Source organism: Coregonus lavaretus (genome assembly GCF_964263955.1).
Source record: "Coregonus lavaretus genome assembly, chromosome: 14".
Lineage (NCBI taxonomy): Eukaryota > Metazoa > Chordata > Actinopteri > Salmoniformes > Salmonidae > Coregonus > Coregonus lavaretus.
In genome coordinates, this window is record NC_140001.1 from 45,347,783 (window position 1) to 45,368,665 (window position 20,883).

The window sequence follows — 20,883 nt, forward strand, 5'->3', positions numbered from 1 at the left end:
TGCTTTCAAGGAACGGGACTTTAACCCGGACGTTTATAAGAAATCCCGCTATGACCTCCGACGAACCATCAAACAGGCAAAGAGTCAATACAGGTCTAAGATTGAATCATACTACACTGGCTCTGACGCTCGTCGGATGTGGCAGGGCTTGAAAACTATTACAGACTACAAAGGGAAGCACAGCCGCGAGCTGCCCAGTGACACAAGCCTACCAGACGAGCTAAACCACTTCTATGCTCGCTTCGAGGCAAGCAACACTGAAGCATGCATGAGAGCACCAGCTGTTCCGGACGACTATGTGATCACGCTCTCCGTAGCCGATGTGAGTAAGACTTTTAAGCAGGTCAACATTCACAAGGCCGCAGGGCCAGACGGATTACCAGGACGTGTACTCCGAGCATGTGCTGACCAACTGGCAAGTGTCTTCACTGACATTTTCAACATGTCCCTGACTGAGTCTGTAATACCAACATGTTTCAAGCAGACCACCATAGTCCCCGTGCCCAAGAACTCTAAGATAACCTGCCTAAATGACTACCGACCCGTAGCACTGACGTCTGTAGCCATGAAGTGCTTTGAAAGACTGGTCATGGCTCACATCAACAGCATAATCCCAGAAACCCTAGACCCACTCAAATTTGCATACCGCCCCAACAGATCCACAGATGATGCAATCTCTATCGCACTCCACACTGCCCTTTCCCACCTGGACAAGAGGAACACCTACGTGAGAATGCTATTCATTGACTACAGCTTAGCATTCAACACCATAGTGCCCTCTAAGCTCATCACTAAGCTAAGGATCCTGGGACTAAACACCTCCCTCTGCAACTGGATCCTGGACTTCCTGACGGGCCGCCCCCAGGTGGTAAGGGTAGGTAACAACACATCTGCCACACTGATCCTCAACACGGGGGCCCCTCAGGGGTGCGTGCTCAGTCCCCTCCTGTACTCTCTGTTCACCCATGACTGCATGGCCAGGCACGACTCCAACACCATCATTAAGTTTGCCGACGACACAACAGTGGTAGGCCTGATCACCGACAACGATGAGACAGCCTATAGGGAGGAGGTCAGAGATCTGGCCGTGTGGTGCCAGGACAACAACCTCTCCCTCAACGTGACCAAGACAAAGGAGATGATTGTGGACTACAGGAAAAAAAAGAGGACTGAGCACGCCCCCATTCTCATCGACGGGGCTGTAGTGGAACAGGTTGAGAGCTTCAAGTTCCTTGGTGTCCACATCACCAACGAACTATCATGGTCCAAACACACCAAGACATTCGTGAAGAGGGCACGACAAAGCCTATTCCCCCTCAGGAGACTAAAAAGATTTGGCATGGGTCCTCAGATCCTCAAAAAATTCTACAGCTGCACCATCGAGAGCATCCTGACTGGTTGCATCACCGCCTGGTATGGCAACTGCTTGGCCTCTGACCGCAAGGCACTACAGAGGGTAGTGCGTACGGCCCAGTACATCACTGGGGCAAAGCTCCCTGCCATCCAGGACCTCTATACCAGGCGGTGTCAGAGGAAGGCCCTCAAAATTGTCAAAGACTCCAGCCACCCTAGTCATAGACTGTTCTCTCTGCTACCGCACGGCAAGCGGTACCGGAGTGCCAAGTCTAGGTCCAAAAGACTTCTCAACAGCTTCTACCCCCAAGCCATAAGACTCCTGAACAGCTAATCATGGCTACCCGGACTATTTGCACTGCCCCCCCACCCCATCCTTTTTACGCTGCTGCTACTCTGTTAAGTATTTATGCATAGTCACTTTAACTCTACCCACATGTACATATTACCTCAACTACCTCAACTATCCGGTGCCCCCGCACATTGACTATGCAACGGTACCCCCCTGTATATATAGCCTCCCTACTGTCACTTTATTTTACTGTATATATAGCCTCCCTACTGTCACTTTATTTTACTTCTGCTCTTTTTTTCTCAACACTTTTTTGTTGTTGTTTTATTCTTACTTTTTTGTTTAAAATAAATGCACTGTTGGTTAAGGGCTGTAAGTAAGCATTTCACTGTAATGTCTGCACCTGTTGTATTCGGCGCATGTGACCAATAAAATTAGATTTGATTTGATTTGAGTCACTGGTGCTTCCTGCTTTAGTTTTTGCTTATAAGCAGCAGGAATCAGGAGGATATAATTATGGTCAGATTTGCCAAATGGATGGCGAGGGAGAGCTTTGTACGCATCTCTGTGTGTGGAGTAAAGGTGGTCTAGAGTTTTTTTCCCCTCTGGTTACATATTTAACATGCTGGTAGAAATTAGGTAGAACGGATTTAAGTTTCCCTGCATTAAAGTCCCCGGGCCACTAGGAGCGCTGCCTCTGTATAAGCGTTTTCCTGTTTGCTTATGGCCTTATACAGCTCATTGAGTGCAATCTTAGGGCCAGCATCGGTTTGTGGTGGTAAATAGACAGCTACGAAAAATATAGAAGAAAACTCTCTTGGTAAATAGTGTGGGCTACATCTTATCATGAGATACTCTACCTCAGGCGAGCAAAACCTCAAGACTTCTTTAGTATTAGATTTTATGCACCAACTGTTGTTTACACATATATACAGACCGCCACCCCTCGTCTTATCGGAGTCAGCCGTTCTATCCTGCCGATGTAGCATATATTCCACCATCTGTTTGTTATACATGTCATCATTCAGCCACGACTCGGTGAAACATAAGAAATTACAGTTTTTAATATCCCGTTGGTAGGATATCCTTGATCTTAGGTCGTCCATTTTGTTTTCAAATGATTGTACGTTGGCTAGTAGGATTGATGGTCCCCTTATCAGTATTGACACATGGTCTAACAACACACTTAGCGAACGTTCTGTCTACGTGCTTGTTTGGAAAACACTTAAAAGTTGCCTCGTAAATAACAATGAATCTGGTATGATCATCATAATGCTTAAGTTACATTGCAACTTGGAAACACAACAAGCTCTCAAGCTCTCACAGTCTCACGTCCATGTTTCTCAAACGTCACATTTTGAAGTTGTCACAGTCTCACGTCAGAATTGGACGTTCATCCATGTTTCTCAAAAATATTGAGGTTGTTGCAAAATTCAAATTTCGAAGTGTTTAAGGTTAAGTTGAAGCAATTGAACTGATGGATTTTGATGGGGAGTTTTATTTATTGATGCTAATTAATTTTCCGACATGGATGGATGTTGAATACTGACTTGTATCACTGGTGACCTGGCATCCGGGAAACGAAGCCCAGGTCCATAGAATCAACTGAAGGCAATTATTTGCTTTGATATTCAATTACAGTTCTCAGAAAAAAATATATGCAAGTTGTTTGGGGAAAAAAATTAAATTATTTGATGGCTGCCAACTATTTGATGATGAACAAAAAACTGAAGTTATAATGTTATGATAACTAATGTTAATTGAACACTGTTATCAGTGTTATAATTCATTCAAGCTTATCAAACTTGTTCCAATGAATTCACCTTTTTTTATTTGTTGTCATATGAATGTTTATAGCATTTTTCACCCAAGTTTTGCCATTGTATAGTCTAATTTGTTATGTGGCCTAATTTGTTATTGTGAAGCCTAATTTGTTTTTGCTGAATTGTCATTATGGCATGATATGTATCGATTTTTACTGTTTTTGTGTATAGTAAAGTTAATCCAATTGTGTAAGGCTCTTTGTAATTCCATTATTATTGGACCTGATTTAGATGTCCAATGACAGCAAGTTGTTATCAGTCAACCACTGGATATGATGTTGCAGTGCTTTGAAAAAGTATTCATCCCCCTTGGCGTTTTTACCATTCTGTTGCATTACAACCTGTAATTTAAATGGATTTTTATTTGGATTTCATGTAATGGACAGACACAAAATAGTCCAAATTGGTGAAGTGAAATGAAAAAAATTACTTGTTTAAAAAAAGTCTAAAAATTAAATAACGGAAAAGTGGTGCTTGCATATGTATTCACCCCCTTTGCTATGAAGCCCCTAAATAAGATCTGGTGCAACCAATTACCTTCAGAAGTCACATAATTAGTTAAATAAAGTCCACCTGTGTGCAATCTAAGTGTCACATGATCTCAGTATATATACACCTGTTCTGAAATGCCCTAGAGTCTGCAACACCACTAAGCAAGGGGCACCACCAAACAAGTGGCACCATGAAGACCAAGGAGCTCTACAAACAGGTCAGGAACAAAGTTGTGGAGAAGTACAGATCAGGGTTGGGTTATAAAAAAATATCTGAAACTTTGAACATCCCACGGAGCACCATTGAATCCATTATTTAAAAATGGAAAGAATATGGCACCACAACAAACCTGCCAAGTAAGGGCCTCCCACCAAATCTCACTGACCAGGCAAGGAGCGCATTAATCAGAGAGGCAACAAAGAGACCAAAGATAACCCTGAAGGAGCTGCAAAGCTCCACAGCGGAGATTGGAGTATCTGTCCATAGGACCACTTTAAGCCGTACACTCCACAGAGCTGGGCTTTACGGAAGAGTGGCCAGAAAAAAGCCATTGACTCCCCAAACATTTGGAAGAAGGTACTCTGGTCAGATGAGACTAAAATTGAGCTTTTTGGCCATCAAGGAAAACGCTATGTCTGGCGCAAACCGAACACCTCTCATCACCCCGAGAGCACCATCCCCACAGTGAAGCATGGTGGTGGCAGCATCATGCTGTGGGAATGTTTTTCATCGGCAGGGACTGGGAAACTGGTCAGAATTGAAGGAATGATGGATGGCGCTAAATACAGGGAAATTCTTGAGGGAAACCTGTTTCAGTCTTCCAGAGATTTGAGACTGAAACTGAGATTCACCTTCCAACAGGACAATGACCCTAAGCATACTGCCTAAGCAACACTCGAGTGGTTTAAGGGGAAACATATATATGTCTTGGAATGGCCTAGTCAAAGCCCAGACCTCAATCCAATTTAGAATATGTGGTATGACTTAAAGATTGCTGTACACCAGTGGAACCCATCCAACTTGAAGGAGCTGGAGCAGTTTTGCCTTGAAGAATGGGCAAAAGTCCCAGTGGCTAGATGTGCCAAGCTTATAGAGACAAACCCCAAGAGACTTGCAGCTGTAATTGCTGCAAAAGGTGGCTCTACAAAGTATTGACTTTGGGAGGGGTGAATAGTTATGCACGCTCAAGTTCTGTTTTTTGTCTTATTTCTTGTTTGTTTCACAATAAAAAATATTTTGCATATTCAAAGCATGTTGTGTAAATCAAATGATACAAACCCCTAAAAAATCAATTTTAATTCCAGTTTGTAAGGCATCAAAATAGGAAAAATGCCAAGGGGGGTGAATACTTTCGCAAGCCACTGTATATTGTTCTCTGACAGGAAGCTGTTTTCTAATAAAGTGTTTAATAAAGAACATTTTTGAAGAAGAAAATAGTTTAGTTTTTATGCTTATTGTTTATGAGTGTGGTCTGCGTATAGTTTGGAGCAACTGAAACATAAAACTGAATGTGATCATAAGGGCAAAAAGAGGTCCACATTTTCCATAGTTCGGGTGGTGTGTGAAATAGATAGAGGACTCATCTTTATATCTGTGGCATTATAACGTCTGTGACAGCATGGGCAGGCTACAAGCCATAGAAATCCCCACCCATTTGACCATTTTGACTACTTTAAAATGGCGGAAGCATGGTGGAAGCCCTCACTGCCCATGCTAAAATAGCCTTTTGGCCACTAGAGGCCTCTATCATTCTCTATGGTGTCACTGCTATAAGTCGGTACCGGTAGTGGGCGGAGAAGGATTTGCGCTTGGCGTGACTCTGTGATTGCCCGCTCTCTCTCTCTCTCTCTCTCTCTCTCTCTCTCTCTCTCTCTCTCTCTCGCTAACGCTCACACACACTTACCCTCGGCAGACAGGACGTCATGACTGCGCTGAATTGTCCGAATCAAGTTGCTTCATGAATGTGGTAAGTCTTTCTCTTGCTCTCTTTTTCTTCACTCTCTCTAAATATTTATAGCAATAACCTTTTTCCATTATTAAATATTTCTGTCCGACATTAGGCATAAGTTTTCCCTGACATGAATGTTACATTTATTTTAAAAGTGATAAAACATTGATTACTAGCAGTGCTGTGTAGGTTATTCAACTATCAATATGAGAGTGCTCTTAGCCCACTAAATTAGGCTTATGTGACTACAGTCAAACATTTGGACTATTTTAGCCCACACAGCTACAAGGATGTGCTTTCATGCTAGGTTTAGGACCTCATTTTGAAGCTTATAGAGACCCCAACTGATGTATAGAACAATCTTAAAATTATCTACTTTTGCTTAGATATAAGAATCATGAAACCTCTAACACAGGGCTCTCCAACCCTGTTCCTGGAGAGCTACCCTGTAGGTTTTCACTCCAACCCCAGTTGTAACTAACCTGATTCAGCTTATCAACCAGCTTAATTATTAGAATCAGGTGTGCTAGATTGGGGTTGGAGCAAAAACCTACAGGACAGTAGCGCTCCAGGAACGGGGTTGGAAAGCCCTGCTCTAACACAATAAATTCATTTGGTGAAAATCATTTTTTTGGCCTAACATGCTTTACATTTTTTCCATGTGGTTTCTTCCTTCAGACTCCATAAAATGATGACCTCTTCCTAAATATTTGGTCAAATGATACATTTTGTGTATGGTTTCCTAGAAACAAGGGTGGCTCAACTTACCCCTTTGGCTCAATATGCCCAACTCTCCCCTAATTAGAATCTACTGTATGTTCATATCGGTAGCCTATTACTCGGGTTCTAATTCAAATATACTGTTACCGCTATGTGATTTAACTTATAATGGGATTTTATTACTTTTTCATCACATTTAACTTGTGAGAGTTACCTAGGCTACCCCATGTCAAAAAAACGGAAAACAATGAAGTGAAATAAATCGTGTTTTTTTTTTACTATTTGAATGTAAAACACTGTTTCTAGTTGTAGGCTGTCTTGTGAGACTTTGGAAAACTTTTTGATGGCATGTGATATAACCTCAAAGACGTCTTTAGCGTGCAAGGTATGTAGGCCCTACCTTTTCTCTGATATTAATAGAGGTCTCTTCTGTTGTGTTTGTCTGAATATCATGTTGTCAAATGTGATATATATTATGTTCATGTTCAAGTTCAAAGCAAAAGTTTATATATTGCTTTACACCCTTTGAGTAAATCAAAGTCAAGTTGACAAGACAACTTTGGGCAGAAGTTAAATGATATCCATTTATTCTGTGTTTAGTAGGATGTTGTGAAGGCTTATTCCTCATAAGTTAACACACCTATTCAGAAGAGGTTAGGGTTTCTCTCTATGAGAGAAAAGCTGCTGGACTGCTCTCTACACAATAATCCATAAACTGACCTCAGCTTGGAAGTTAATTAAGATGCTTATATTCAATATTTTACAGTATATCATGTTCTATGACAGAGGTACTTTAAAATAAATGTTTCCATGAGTTGAAAATGAAGTGTGTGCGTGCATGCATGCGTGCGTGGCATGGCACTGACCTGTTACATGAACATGAAACCCCCATGAGCATACATTAATGCCTGTATGTTATCACACAGCTAATATACAGGTAACTGCCATTATAAAGGCAACACCAACATAAAGTGTCTTAATAGGGCGTTGGGCCACCATGAGCCAGAACAGCTTCAATGCACCTTGGTATAGATTCTACAAGTGTCTGGTACTCTATCAGAGGGATGTGACACCATTCTTCCACAAGAGATTCCTTATTTAGTGTTTTGTTGATGGTGGTGGAAAAAGCTGTTTCGGGCGCTGCTCCAGAAAGTGTTCAATTGGGTTGAGATCTGGTGACTGAGATGGCCATTGCATATGGTTTACATTGTTTGCTCATCAAACCATTCAGTGACCACTAGTGCCCTGTGGATGGGGGCATTGTCATTACATTTACATTTGAGTCATTTAGCAGACGCTTTTATCCAGAGCGACTTACAGTTAGTGAGTGCATACATTATTTTTTTATTTTTATTTTTTTCATACCCCCGTGGGAATCGAACCCACAACCCTGGCGTTGCAAACGCCATGCTCTACCAACTGAGCTACATCCCTGCCGGCCATTCCCTCCCCTACCCTGGACCAATTGTGCGCCGCCCCATGGGTCTCCCGGTCGCGGCCGGCTACGACAGAGCCTGGATTCGAACCAGGATCTCTAGTGGCACAGCTAGCACTGCGATGTAGTGCAAGGCCTATGGGGGTATAGCCATGGTAGCCACAATAATGGCCTGCCCAGCATTTTTATACATGACCCTAAGCATGATGGGATGTTAATTACTTAATTGACTCAGGAACCTATGTGGAAGCACTTACTTTCAATATACTTTGTATCCCTCATTTACTCAAGTGTTTCCTTTATTTTGGCAGTTACCTGTAGATCATGTTGCTTTGAGAGTACTCATGAAGTAATTTATCTTTGTATGATTATCTTGTCCTTTCTTCTCTTCTGACTGTAAATAAGATGTGCCCTCTTAGTGAATGTTATCACAGAGCTAATAGTAATTTCTCTTTGTGTGATTGTATCCTGTGCTCTCTTACATGTTATTATAGGTCTATGGTTATCACAGAGCTAATAGTCATTTCTCATTGTGTTATTGTCTTGTCTGCAGAATGAAAATAACATGTCCTCTTACATGGTATCAATCAGCTTATAGTCAAATAGACTCCCCCTCTCTCTGCAAAAATGAAATAAGATGCTTAATAACATAAGCTTGCATGCTATTAGCATGCTATTAGCTTATATTAATAGCTTATTGACATAATTACAGTGCACTGTTCATTGAAACTGTTCTTGTTTCTTCCTCTGCAGAATGAAAATAAGATGTGTCCTGTTACATAAGTTGAGACGGAGGTGCTTCTTGTTGTCCCTGTCCCTGCTGGTGGTGTGTCTGCTGAAGCTGGTCTACGTCAAGGTGAATGAATGAATTAACGAATGATCGATCAAACAAACAAACACATTTATTTGACACATTTTAAACACATATAGAGTTACCTCAGCCATGAGATTACTGCAATACCACAAAATACAAAAAGTCAACAAACTTATTTCTATTGTGGTCTACTTCAAGGTGATGGTGAGGAACAGCTTCTACATTGAGCCCTATGGAATCACCGCCAGCTCTTCACGGATCCCCAACCACCAGTATGACATCAACTGCACCGCTATCTACCAACTAGACCCTGTGGAGATAGGGAAGAGTTTGGAGATCAGGCGTAAAGTCATCGTGGACTTGGAGGACGACAGCATCGTGTCTTTGACCTTGGACTGTCAGAGGTACTTGTGCTTTCTGGACTGTACTTTTTAACTTGTCTAATTATGTATGTATTTATTGTGACTGTCCTGTGATTGTTTTTAATGTTGTAAGTTATTTGTATTGTTCTACTATGTCTATAAGGAAGACAACCCAATTTCCTCTTTGGGATGAATAAAGTACAATCTCATCTGTCACATCAACTAATCTCAGGTACATCGAGACGAGAGGATATGATGTCATCCCGGTATCAGAGGAGGAACGGAGGTTCCCGCTTGCTTACTCTCTGGTGGTGCATAAGAACGCTCCCATGGTGGAAAGGATCCTCAGGGCCATCTATTCCCCTCACAACCTCTACTGCATCCACTATGACCAGAAGGTAGGGCTGGCAGCCAGGTAGCCTAGAGGTTAAAGGGGAGGGTTTGGTACCTGAAGGTTGCTGGTTTAAATCCCGAAAAATCTGATGGGATATGAGCTGACTACTTGAAGGTTGTTAGCAAAAATTCCTAAAAAGATAACATCTCCTGCTGTTGTGGCCTTGAGAAAGTCACTGAACCCCTAAACTGCTCAACGAGTGCTGCACTGTAGTTGCCCGCTGCGCCAGCCTTTCCAACCTAATGTGAGTGGGTTTGTTTATGTTGGAGGGGTTAGGTACAGCAGAAGACACATTTCTGTCTCGTATGGATTAATAAAGTATTCTTCTTCTTCTAGTCCTCTCAGAAATTCATAGCAGCTATGAGGAACTTGGCTCAGTGTTTCCCCAACCTGTTCATAGCCTCCAAGCTGGAGTCTGTACAGTATGCCCACATCACCCGGCTAAACGCTGACCTCCACTGTCTCAACGACCTGCTGGAGAGGTCAGAGGTCAAGTGGAAGTATGTCATCAACCTCTGCGGCCAGGACTTCCCTCTCAGGTAAAAACCCCACATTTTTACATCCATCAGAACAAATTTTACTCATTACTTTTAGATGAGCTACTTCTATACTCCTTAAAATGCCTGCCAAATATCGGAACTCAAAGTCTAATAGATCATGAAGTTAATTAGGGGATCAAGCAGCAAAGCTGCGAGAAAGCCTATTGTATTTGTTGGCAAGCTCATTGGCTTATAGCGGCCATATTGTTTGAGCTATGTTCTTGGAAAATATTGCATTAAAGACGTGGGTCCATAGATGCTATGTACCAAATTTGGTGCCGAACGGTCCAGCAGTTCTGGAGAAGATGTTTACAGTAGTTGACGTCATTACAAATGGTCAAAAATTACAGGGTATGAAATCTGACCACAACCTCTGTCTCCTTACACACACACCTCATGGTCGAACCGATACAGAGAAGTGCCGTAAGGGGGCGCAATCTTACGATCCAACAGTCCGGAGACAAGAGCTGTTGTACCACCAGTGCCAAAAACCAAGGCCAGGCATCTGAAGGAGGCTGAAAAACTCTTATGTATCACGTGCTACACTGTAACTGCCATAGATCAAATATTTCAAATAACCCACCAAGTTGGCCTTTGAAGATAGTACAGTAGTAGAACAAAGAATGCACCTGCAGCCGTGTGAAGTTGCCATGGTCTCCACTTACTGGGACAGGTGTATAGAATGTTTTTTATCCCCAGTACAGGTGGTTATTGTGTTATTTGTGGTAAATATCCCTTTCCACTTGCTGTTTAGGCTTTTAAACACACACGTATACTAGAGAAAAACAAGGCGGGGAAAAAGAGAGCGAGAAGGTGTTTTGCATCTAGCAGGGTTGACGCATAAAGTTACTGCTGACCAGATACGTTTATTTATATTTTGTACCCCTTTTTTTGTGATATCCAATTGGTAGTTACAGTCTTGTCCCATCGCTGCAACTCCCGTATGGACTCGGGAGAGGAGAAGGTCGAGAGCCATGCGTCCTCCGAAACATGACCCTGCCAAGCCGCACTGCTTCTTGACACACTGCTCGCTTAACCCGGAAGCAAGCCGCACCAATGTGTCGGAGGAAACACCGTACAACTGGCGACCGTGTCAGCGTGCTTGCGCTCTGCCCGCCACAGGAGTCACTAGAGCGTGATGGGACAAGAACATCCCTGCCGGCCAAACCCTCCCCCAACCCGGACGACGCTGGGCCAATTGTGCGTCGCCTCATGGGTCTCCCGGTCATGGCTGGTTGCGACACAGCCCGGGATCGAACCCGGATCTGTAGTGATGCCCCAAGCACTGCAGTGCCTAATACCGCTGCGCCACTTGGGAGGCCCACATTTTCTTATTTTTAATAGCCTAAACAACAAGTTTGGAATGTTTGGCTTGTTTGACTGAAAAACTAAACATTTGCTTAGCTATGTACAACAGAGATGGTGGGGGCTTATTGGTGCCACACCCCCCCCCCCCCCCCCCCCCCCAGCCTTAGTTAACACACCTGATTAAACTAATTGCATTCTAAACGGTAGACCATGATTAATTGATTATTGGAGTCAGGTGTGTTAGCTGGGGCTGGGGCAAATGTGCGTCACCAATCAGGCCCCCGAGGAGTGGAGTTGCCCATCCCTGATGGACAACTTCATCATTAGAGGTTCAGGCAGCGAAGCTGCAAGAAACCTTATTGTATTTGTTGCCGTTCATTAATATTAGGGGTACAAGCAGCGATACTAGGGGTTAAAAATACAGCCATGTGGTATGGCCATGGTCCAAATGACGTGGCCAGATTGCTTGATCTGTTTGATTTTGAGGTGTGATATTTGGCTGGCTTGTTAATGACTACAGACGTAACTCATCCAAGGGTAATGAGTCAATTTTGTCTTGATGTGGTGTTGTGGTTCCATGAAGCTTGAACCCCGACATGGTTGCTTGCAGCTATATTTTGTGGTTGATTTTGTAAATGTTTTAATGATGTTGATGTCTTCTTCTCTAGGTCGAACGGTGAGCTGGTGTCGGAGCTGCGGGCGCTTAATGGTGCCAACATGCTGGAGACCTCCCGTCCCAGCGAGCTGAAGAAACAACGCTTCCGTTTCCAGCACCAGCTGAAGGACGTGCCCTACGAGTACCGCCGTTTACCCGTCCGAACCACCCATGCCAAGGCGGCGCCACCACACGACCTTGAGATATTCATCGGCAGCGCCTACTTTGTCCTCTCACGAGACTTTGTCCGTTACGTCGGAAATAGCTCTGTGGCGAGGGAGTTCCTGGAATGGTCAGCTGACACATACTCTCCGGACGAACACTTCTGGGCGACACTGGTGAGAATCCCTGGTGTACCAGGAGAGATCCTCCGGTCTGCCCCGGATGTGACAGACTTAAAGAGTAAAACGCGACTGGTGAAGTGGAATTATCTGGAAGGGTCTCTGTACCCTCCCTGCACAGGGACTCACATGCGGAGTGTTTGTATCTACGGGTCTGCGGAGCTGAGGTGGTTACTAAACTATGGCCATTGGTTTGCTAACAAGTTTGACCCCAAAGTGGACCCTGTGCTTATTAAATGCTTGGAGGAGAAACTGGAAGAGAAACGGAGACACTGGGGAAACGCGGTGCAGAAGTAAAAAAATAAATAAAATGGGAGAATCAGTTGATTTGTTGGTTTATTTGGAAGATTTACTCATCCTGCAAATGCACTGTTGAGGCCCTTTGCTCCACTAGGAGCTACAAGGAATAAGTAAAAGTTAAGTGGCAGGATATTGCACTTGGTCTACAGAAGAAAGGTCTCTTTCCAGTTGCATTTTATGTCTACTGTATACTAGTTCAAACTAGTTTATCCGGCTGTTTTTTAATTGAAATGAATTGTTGAAGTTCAAGTGAACTCTTTGATTGAAAGGCTTTGCCCAACAGTTTTTTTTATAATGTCAAAGATGGACGTTTCAGAGGATAGTGAAACTAAACTATTTCTACACTACTAGTTCTGTCATGGATATCACAAACATAAAAACAGAATCAATTATGCCATCATTGACTTGAAAGGGGAGGTCCGTTCTATAGATTCTATTTCTATGATCGCTAAGACCTTACTATGATGTCACATGTTGCAATAACACCTAATAGAATGTCTCATCTTGATACCAGATGAAATGAGTTGAGATTGAATTGACAGTAATGGATGTTATTCTCTAAGATACTTTCACATGGGTAGAAATGCAAAACTCTTGACCAAACCTACAATACCAAAGACACTCAAACTGTACATCAAAGCTGGATGTCAGGTTTTTAAAGTTTACATGAAAACACACCAAGATTATACTATTTATTATCAATACGATATTATATTTGTCAAGTGCAGAGTTTGATACAGTAGTAAGTAAAAAGGTTGACATCTCTAATCATTAATTATTTATTTCTTAATAAAACTATCACTCTGAATATTTTCTTAAGCCATGATTCATTAAGTCGTTTTAGTTGGTCAGCATTAGGCCACTTTATCTTGTTGTTCCCTACCCTAACAGGTCCATTAATAATAGGTGGCTTGGCTTAACTTAGTAAACCTACGAGGGTACGTTGCCTCACTAATCTAGTGTATAGAGTACCTTTTTATTAATAACATAATAGGTACAGGATGTTCTTCTACATGGCGATGCCAAGGGATATACAGTACCTGAAGTTTAGGGAGTTTTATCTGGTAGGTAGGCTTTGTATTGAATTGGGGTAAGCTCAGTGTTGTAAATTGGGGTATACACTGGTATTCCCCTCACGCTGCCTGCTGCTGTGTCTATCAGTACTTATTCTTTATACAAACTGATGTTTTAATCTCCTCTATGGCGTGCACACAGCCCAGGCTCCCAAAGACTGATGACTCTGCAAGACTAATATACATCAAATCTGTGTTGGCCGGGCAGGACGAGACAAGCCACTATAACTCAGGCTGCCTGGTCTACAATCTGACTCCAGCTCTGGCACACATCTCAGTGCAGCCAGGGAGATAGAGAGGGAGGGATGGAGGGAGAGAATGAAGGAGGGATAGAGGGAGGGAGGGAGGGAGAGAAGGAAAGAGGGAGTGAGGGAAAGAGGGAGAGAGGGGAGGATGATGAGAGGAGGGAGAGTGGGAAGGATAAAGGGAGGAAAGGAGGGATGGAGGAGAAGGAAGGAGGGAGAGAGAGGAGGCAGGGAGAAAGGGAGCCCATCCTACTACTGACAGGCCAAGAAAGTAATGTGTACCCCTCCACCCTGCAGCTTTAAACAGATGACACGACTCAGCCCTGGTGCTGTTACCAAGCCAATGCTTATGCAGACGGAAATGTGATAGTCCGTGATGTTGTTCACAGAATCTAATACACTAGGTTACCACAACAAACGATTTAGCAGCTAGCAAGACAGGTGGTTGGTTTGTGTTGCAGACAGGGCTGGATGCTAAGCTCCACTGTGTTAATCAGGTGTCATCTTTCAGAGTGGGACTCTTAGGCTGCATCCCAAATGGCACCCTATTCCTTATTCAGTTCCCCAACAGGGCTCTGGTCAAAAGTAGTGCACCACAGTATAGGGGATAGGGTGCCATTTGGGATGTAACCTTACTGGTGTGATGGTAGAGGGTAATCAAATGGCAAACAACTTGTCACATCATTTCTATATGTGCACAGAACAGAGCTTATTATTTAACAATGGACACATTTTTAGGCCATTTGGTTTCTATGTTTTGAATTGAATATACAGTATTTCATGTGATATGTGTAACCATGTGATTTATGGACTGCAACCCAAACTGCTACTTGCTACACATCATTTGTTGTGAGTGACAGCTGAATATGACTAGTATTGCTAATGCACAGTAATACAGACAAGTACTTTATCTGTCTCTATACAATACTACTAATGCAGGTTCATCTGATCTCCCTGCAGTCTCTGTGCCCACTACAACCATCGATGGCCACTAGATCATCGGCAGTTGATCTCTCGTTAAAGGGCCACTGCACTTCCTGATTTGGCCTCGGTTTTTCATCAATGCTCATTAAGAAATGCTAGCGGCCATGACAGAAGGTAAACGAGAGTTGTCTTGGGGGTGTGGTTTGATGTGGATGTTTCTTGGGTGTGTCTTTGCCATTCAATCACAACAAACAAGTGCAGTAGTGAGTACAGCGAGGTAAGCGAAGCTAGTTTTGCTATGGAGAGAACAAAGTTTTGAAGTTGAGGACTCTTCCCCTCCTGACTGACTCGCCATCTGAAGATGATCAGTTAATTCAGCTCTACTGTGCTTTCAGAAAGTATTCATACCCCTTGACTTATTCTACATTTTGTTGTGTTACAGCCTGAATGAAAAATTGATTAACCTGATTTTTTTTTTCTCACCCATCTGCACACAATATCCCATAATAACAAAGTAAAACATGTTTTTGGAAAATGTTGCAAATTTTTTGAAAATGAAATACAGAAATATCTAATTTCCACAAGTATTGAAAACCCTGAGTCAATACTTTGTAGCAGCACCTTGGCGGCGATTACTGCTGTGAGTCTTTTTGGGTAAGTCGCTAAGATTTGCACACCTGGATTTTTACAATATTTGCCCATTTATTCTTTTTTAAATTCTTCAAGCTCTGTCAAGTTGATTGTTGGTCATTGCTAGACAGCCATTTTAATAATAATAAATAATATGCCATTTAGCAGACGCTTTTATCCAAAGTGACTTACGGTCATGTGTGCATACATTTTTACGTATGGGTGGTCCCGGGGATCGAACCCACTACCCTGGTGTTACAAGTGCCATGCTCTACCAATTGAGCTACAGATGACCATTTTCAAGTCTTGCCATAGATTTTCAAGATGATTTATGTCAAAACTGTAACTAGGCCACTCAGGAACATTCAATGTCATCTTGGTAAGCAACTCCAGTGTATATTTTGCCTTGTGTTTTAGGTTATTGTCCTACTGAAAGGTGAATTCATCTCCCAGTGTCTGTTGGAAAGCAGACTGAACCAGGTTTTCCTCTAGGATTTTGCCTGTGCTTAAAGCTGTATTACGTTATTTTTTAAATCTTTGACAAGCATGCCCATAACATGATGTAGCCACCACCATGCTTGAAAATATGAAGTGTGCTACACAGTGATGTGTTGTGTAGGATTTGCCCCAAACATAACACTTTGTATTCAGGACAAAAAGTACATTTATTTGCCACATTCTTTGCAGTATTACTTACTTGTTGCAAACAGGATGCATGTTTTAGAATATTTGTCTTCTGTAAAGGCTTCCTTCTTTTCACTCTGTCATTTAGGTTAGTATTGTGTAGTACCTACAAGGTTGTGGATTCATCCACTGTTTTTCTCATATCACAACCATTAAACTCTGTAACTGTTTTAAAAACACCTTTGGCTCATGCTGAAATCCCTGAGCAGTTTCCTTCCCTCTCCGGCAACTGAGTTAGGAAGGACACCTGTATCTTTGTAGTGACTGGGTGTATTGAAACACCATCCAAAGCCTAATTAATAACTTCACCATGCTCAAAGGGATATTCAGCATCTGTTTAAATTTGATTTTACCCATCTACCAATAGGTGCCCTTCTTTGCGAGGAATTGAAAAACCTCCCTGGTCTTTGTGGTTGAATCAGTGCTTGAAATTCACTACTTGATTGAGGGACCTTACAGTATGTGTGGGGTACAGAGATGGGGTAGTTATTACAAAATCATGTTATCCACTATTATTGAACACGGAATGAGTCCATGCAACTTATTATGTGAGTTGTTAAGTACATTTGACATAACAGAGGTAGAATACTCATTGTCTCAAGAAATTTCAGCTAAAAATGTTGTATTAATTTCACAAAATTGCTTTATACTATTCCAGGTATTCCTTAAAGAGGTAGGGTTTCAAGTGTCTCCGGAAGGTGGTCAGTGACTCCGCTGTCCTGGCATCGTGGGGGAGCTTGTTCCACCAATGGGGTGCCAGAGCAGCAAATAGCTTTGACTGGGCTGAGCGGGAACTGTGCTTCTGTAGAGGTAGGGGAGCTAGCAGGTTGATGAACGTAGTGCCCTCGTTTGGGTGTAGGGTCTGATCAGAGCCTGAAGGTAAGGAGGTGCCGTTCCCCTCACAGCTCCGTAGGCAAGCACCATGGTCTTGTAGTAGACGCGAGCCTCAACTGGAAGCCAGCGTTCTGGATAAGTTGTAGGGGTTTAATGGCACAGACAGGGAGCCCAGCCAACAGCGAGTTGCAGTAATCCAGACGGGAGATGACAAGTGCCTGGATTAGGACCTGTGCCGCTTTCTGTGTAAGGTAGTGTCGTACTCTGCGAATGTTGTAGAGCATGAACCTGCAGGATCGGGTCACCGCTTTGATGTTAGCAGAGAACGACAGGGTGTTGTCCAGGGTCACGCCAAGGCTCTTTGCACTCTGGGAGGAGGACACATTGGAGTTGTCAACCGTGATGGTGAGATCATGGAGCGGGCAGTCCTGCCCCGGGAGGAAGAGCAGCTCTGTCTTTCCGAGGTTCAGCTTGAGGTGGTGATCCGACATCCACACTGATATGTCTGCCAGACATGCAGAGATGCGATTCGCCACCTGGTTATCAGAAGGGGGAAAGGAGAAAATTAATTGTGTGTCGTCTGCGTAGCAATGATAGGAGAGACCATGTGAGGATATGACAGAGCCAAGTGACTTGGTGTATAGAGAGAATAGGAGAGGGCCTAGAACTGAGCCCTGGGGGACACCAGTGGTGAGAGCACGTGGTGCGGAGACAGATTCTCGCCACGCCACCTGGTAGGAGCGACCTGTCAGGTAGGACGCAATCCAAGAGTGAGCAACGCCGGAGATGCCCAACTCGGAGAGGGTGGAGAGGAGGATCTGATGGTTCACAGTATCAAAGGCAACGGATAGGTCTAGAAGGATAAGAGCAGAGGAGAGAGAGTTAGCTTTGGCAGTGCGGAGAGCCTCCGTGACACAGAGAAGAGCAGTCTCAGTTGAATGACCAGTCTTGAAACCTGACTGGTTTGAATCAAGAAGGTCATTCTGAGAGAGATAGCAGGAGAGTTGGCTAGAGACGGCACGCTCAAGAGTTTTGGAGAGAAAAGAAAGAAGGGATACTGGTCTGTAGTTGTAATATGAGAAGAATGCAATTTCTGAAGTTATGTAGATATTCTAAACAAAGTCTTTGATTAACTTTCAAGTGTAACCATGTATACTGAACAGAAATATGAACAGAACATGTAAAGTATTGGTCCCATGTTTCATGAGCTGAAATAAATTATCCCAGAACTTTTCCATACGCAGAAAAAGCTTATTTCTCAAAAATTTGGTGCACAAATTTGTTTACATCCCTGTTAGTGAGCATTTATCCTTTGCCAAGATAATCCATCCACCTGACAGGTGTGGCATATCAAGAAGCTGATTAAACAGCATGATCATTACACAGGTGCACCTTGTGCTGGGGACAATAAAAGGCCACTCGAAAATGTGCAGTTTTGTCACACAGCACAATGCCACAGATGTCTCAAGTTTTGAGCATGCAATTGGCATGCAGGACTGCAGGAATGTCCACCAGAGCTGTTGCCAGAGAATTCAATGTTAATTTCTCTACCACAAGCCACCAACTTCGTTTTAGAGAATTTGGCAGTACGTCCAACCGGCCTCACAACCACAGACCACGTGTAACCACGTCAGCCCAGGACCTCCACATCCGGCGTCTTCATTTGCGGTATCATCTGAGACCAGCCACCCGGACAGCTGATGAAACTGTCGGTTTGCAGAACCAAATAATAACTGTCAGAAACCGTCCCAGGGAAGCTCATCTGCGTGCTCGTCGTCCTCACCAGTGTCTTGACCTGAATGCAGTTCGGCGACGTAACCGACTACAGTGGGCAAATGCTCACCTTTAATGGCCACCATGCTCTTCACGGATGAATCCCGGTTTCAACTGTACCAGGCAGATGGCAGACAGCATGTATGGTGTTGTGTGGGCGAGCGGTTTGTTGATGTCAACGTTGTGAACAGAGTGCCCCATGGTGGAGGTGGGGTTATGGTATGGGCAGGCATAAGCTACAGACAACGAACACAATTGCATTTTATTGATGGCAATTTGAATGCACAGAGATACCTTGACGAGATCCTGAGGCCCGTTGCCGTGCCATTTATCTACCGCCATCACCTCATGTTTTAGCATGATAATGCACGGCCCCATGTCACAAGGATCTGTACAAAATTCCTGGAAGCTGAAAATGTCCCAGTCCATGGTCTGGCTTACATACTCACCAGACATGTCACCCCATTGAGCATGTTTGGGATGCTCTGGTTTGATGTGTACAACAGCATGTTCCAGTTCCCGCCAATATCCAGCAACATCGCACAGCCATCGAAGAGGAGTGGGACAATATTCCTCAGGCCACAATCAACAGCCTTCTCCACTTTATGCGAAGGAGATGTGTCGCGCTGCATGAGGCAAATGGTGGTCACACAAAATACTGACTGGCTTTCTGATCCACGACCCTACCTTTTTTTAAAGGTATCTGTGACCAACAGATGCATAGGTTATCTGTATTCCCAGTAATGTCAAATCCATAGATTAGGGCCTAATGTATTTATTTCCATTGACCAATTTCCTTATATGAACTAAAACTCAGTCAAATCTTTGAAATTGTTGCATGTTGGTTTAATATTTTTATTCAGTGTAGAATCAAGATGTTTATGTGTCCCTCTGTGACCACTGATAACTTCACAACAAAGTTGACTACAAATACAAAGTTGCCAATGTCTTTGCAAATTGTTACAAACAAGTGAAGGAGAAAACAATTCTAATGAAAACTAAGATGACTGCATTAAAAGATAAATACAGCAGGCCAATAGGCTACATACATAGGACTATATACTATATTTCAATCATATTGAAATCAATGTATTGTTCAATTGCGTTGTATTTTGGTAACTGTAGGCTACTCTCTGTAATTTCTGCCTCAATATATTTCATGATGTGTAACAATATATGCGCAATGATGCACCAAATCTGTGATTCACTGCATTGTTTTTGGGTAAGCATTAGAATAAGCCGTTGGTGATAATATCTCTCTAGGAGGTGATCCATCGTCTGTATTGTGAAATAATTATAATGTTAAGGTAAGATTTGAATGGGGAAAACTGATCCGAGAGCAGCACTGCCTTTCTTTTGATCATATCAGTATCGACACATGCTCCAATGTTTTCTCTGCATGGTGTTTTGGGAAACGTATGTTACATATTCAGCCATTGTAGGAACGATGCATCGTTAAACACTTGTAAGCCTAAATTCCATCGCTACCCAGGTTTTGGTTTTGGTTGCGTTGAGATCCAGGTAGTTCTGGCTACACCAGAGTGATAATCTGTCGATTTCAGCCTGAAGGCGCCGCTCTGAGTTGCCTGCTGTGTCCATAATTACTGTGTCATCTGAGTACTTAATGAACATAATCTCTGGGTCTGAGCTCCTACGGTCGTCGATGTACAGGGTGAATAACACAGGTGAGATGACAGAGCCTTGTGGTGATCCTGTAGAGATGGTTCTGGACGAGCTGCAGTGACCGTTGAATCTGACCAGGTGTCTTTTTGTCCGGAAAGAGAGGACCTTAGAGAATCAAATGTGGATTGACATTTATATTATGGAGCTTTTGACCCATTAAGTGAGGCTGGACTGTATTGAAGGCACTAGAGAAATCCACAAATACCATCCTGACGTATGTCTTGGGCTTTTCCAGGTGGGCGTAGGCACAGTGCAGTAGTG

The 20,883-nt window shown here is 43.2% G+C and overlaps 1 pseudogene across 1 annotated transcript; it reads left to right on the forward strand.

Annotated features, from left to right (window-relative positions):
* Nucleotides 1-5,917: 5,917 nt before the first annotated feature.
* Nucleotides 5,918-12,773, forward strand: LOC311141149 (beta-1,3-galactosyl-O-glycosyl-glycoprotein beta-1,6-N-acetylglucosaminyltransferase 4-like; annotated as a pseudogene). Its single transcript has 6 exons — nt 5,918-5,926; nt 8,817-8,919; nt 9,076-9,281; nt 9,472-9,637; nt 9,970-10,172; nt 12,149-12,773. The product of its transcript is annotated as a beta-1,3-galactosyl-O-glycosyl-glycoprotein beta-1,6-N-acetylglucosaminyltransferase 4-like (transcript).
* The last annotated feature ends 8,110 nt before the right edge of the window (nt 12,774-20,883 follow it).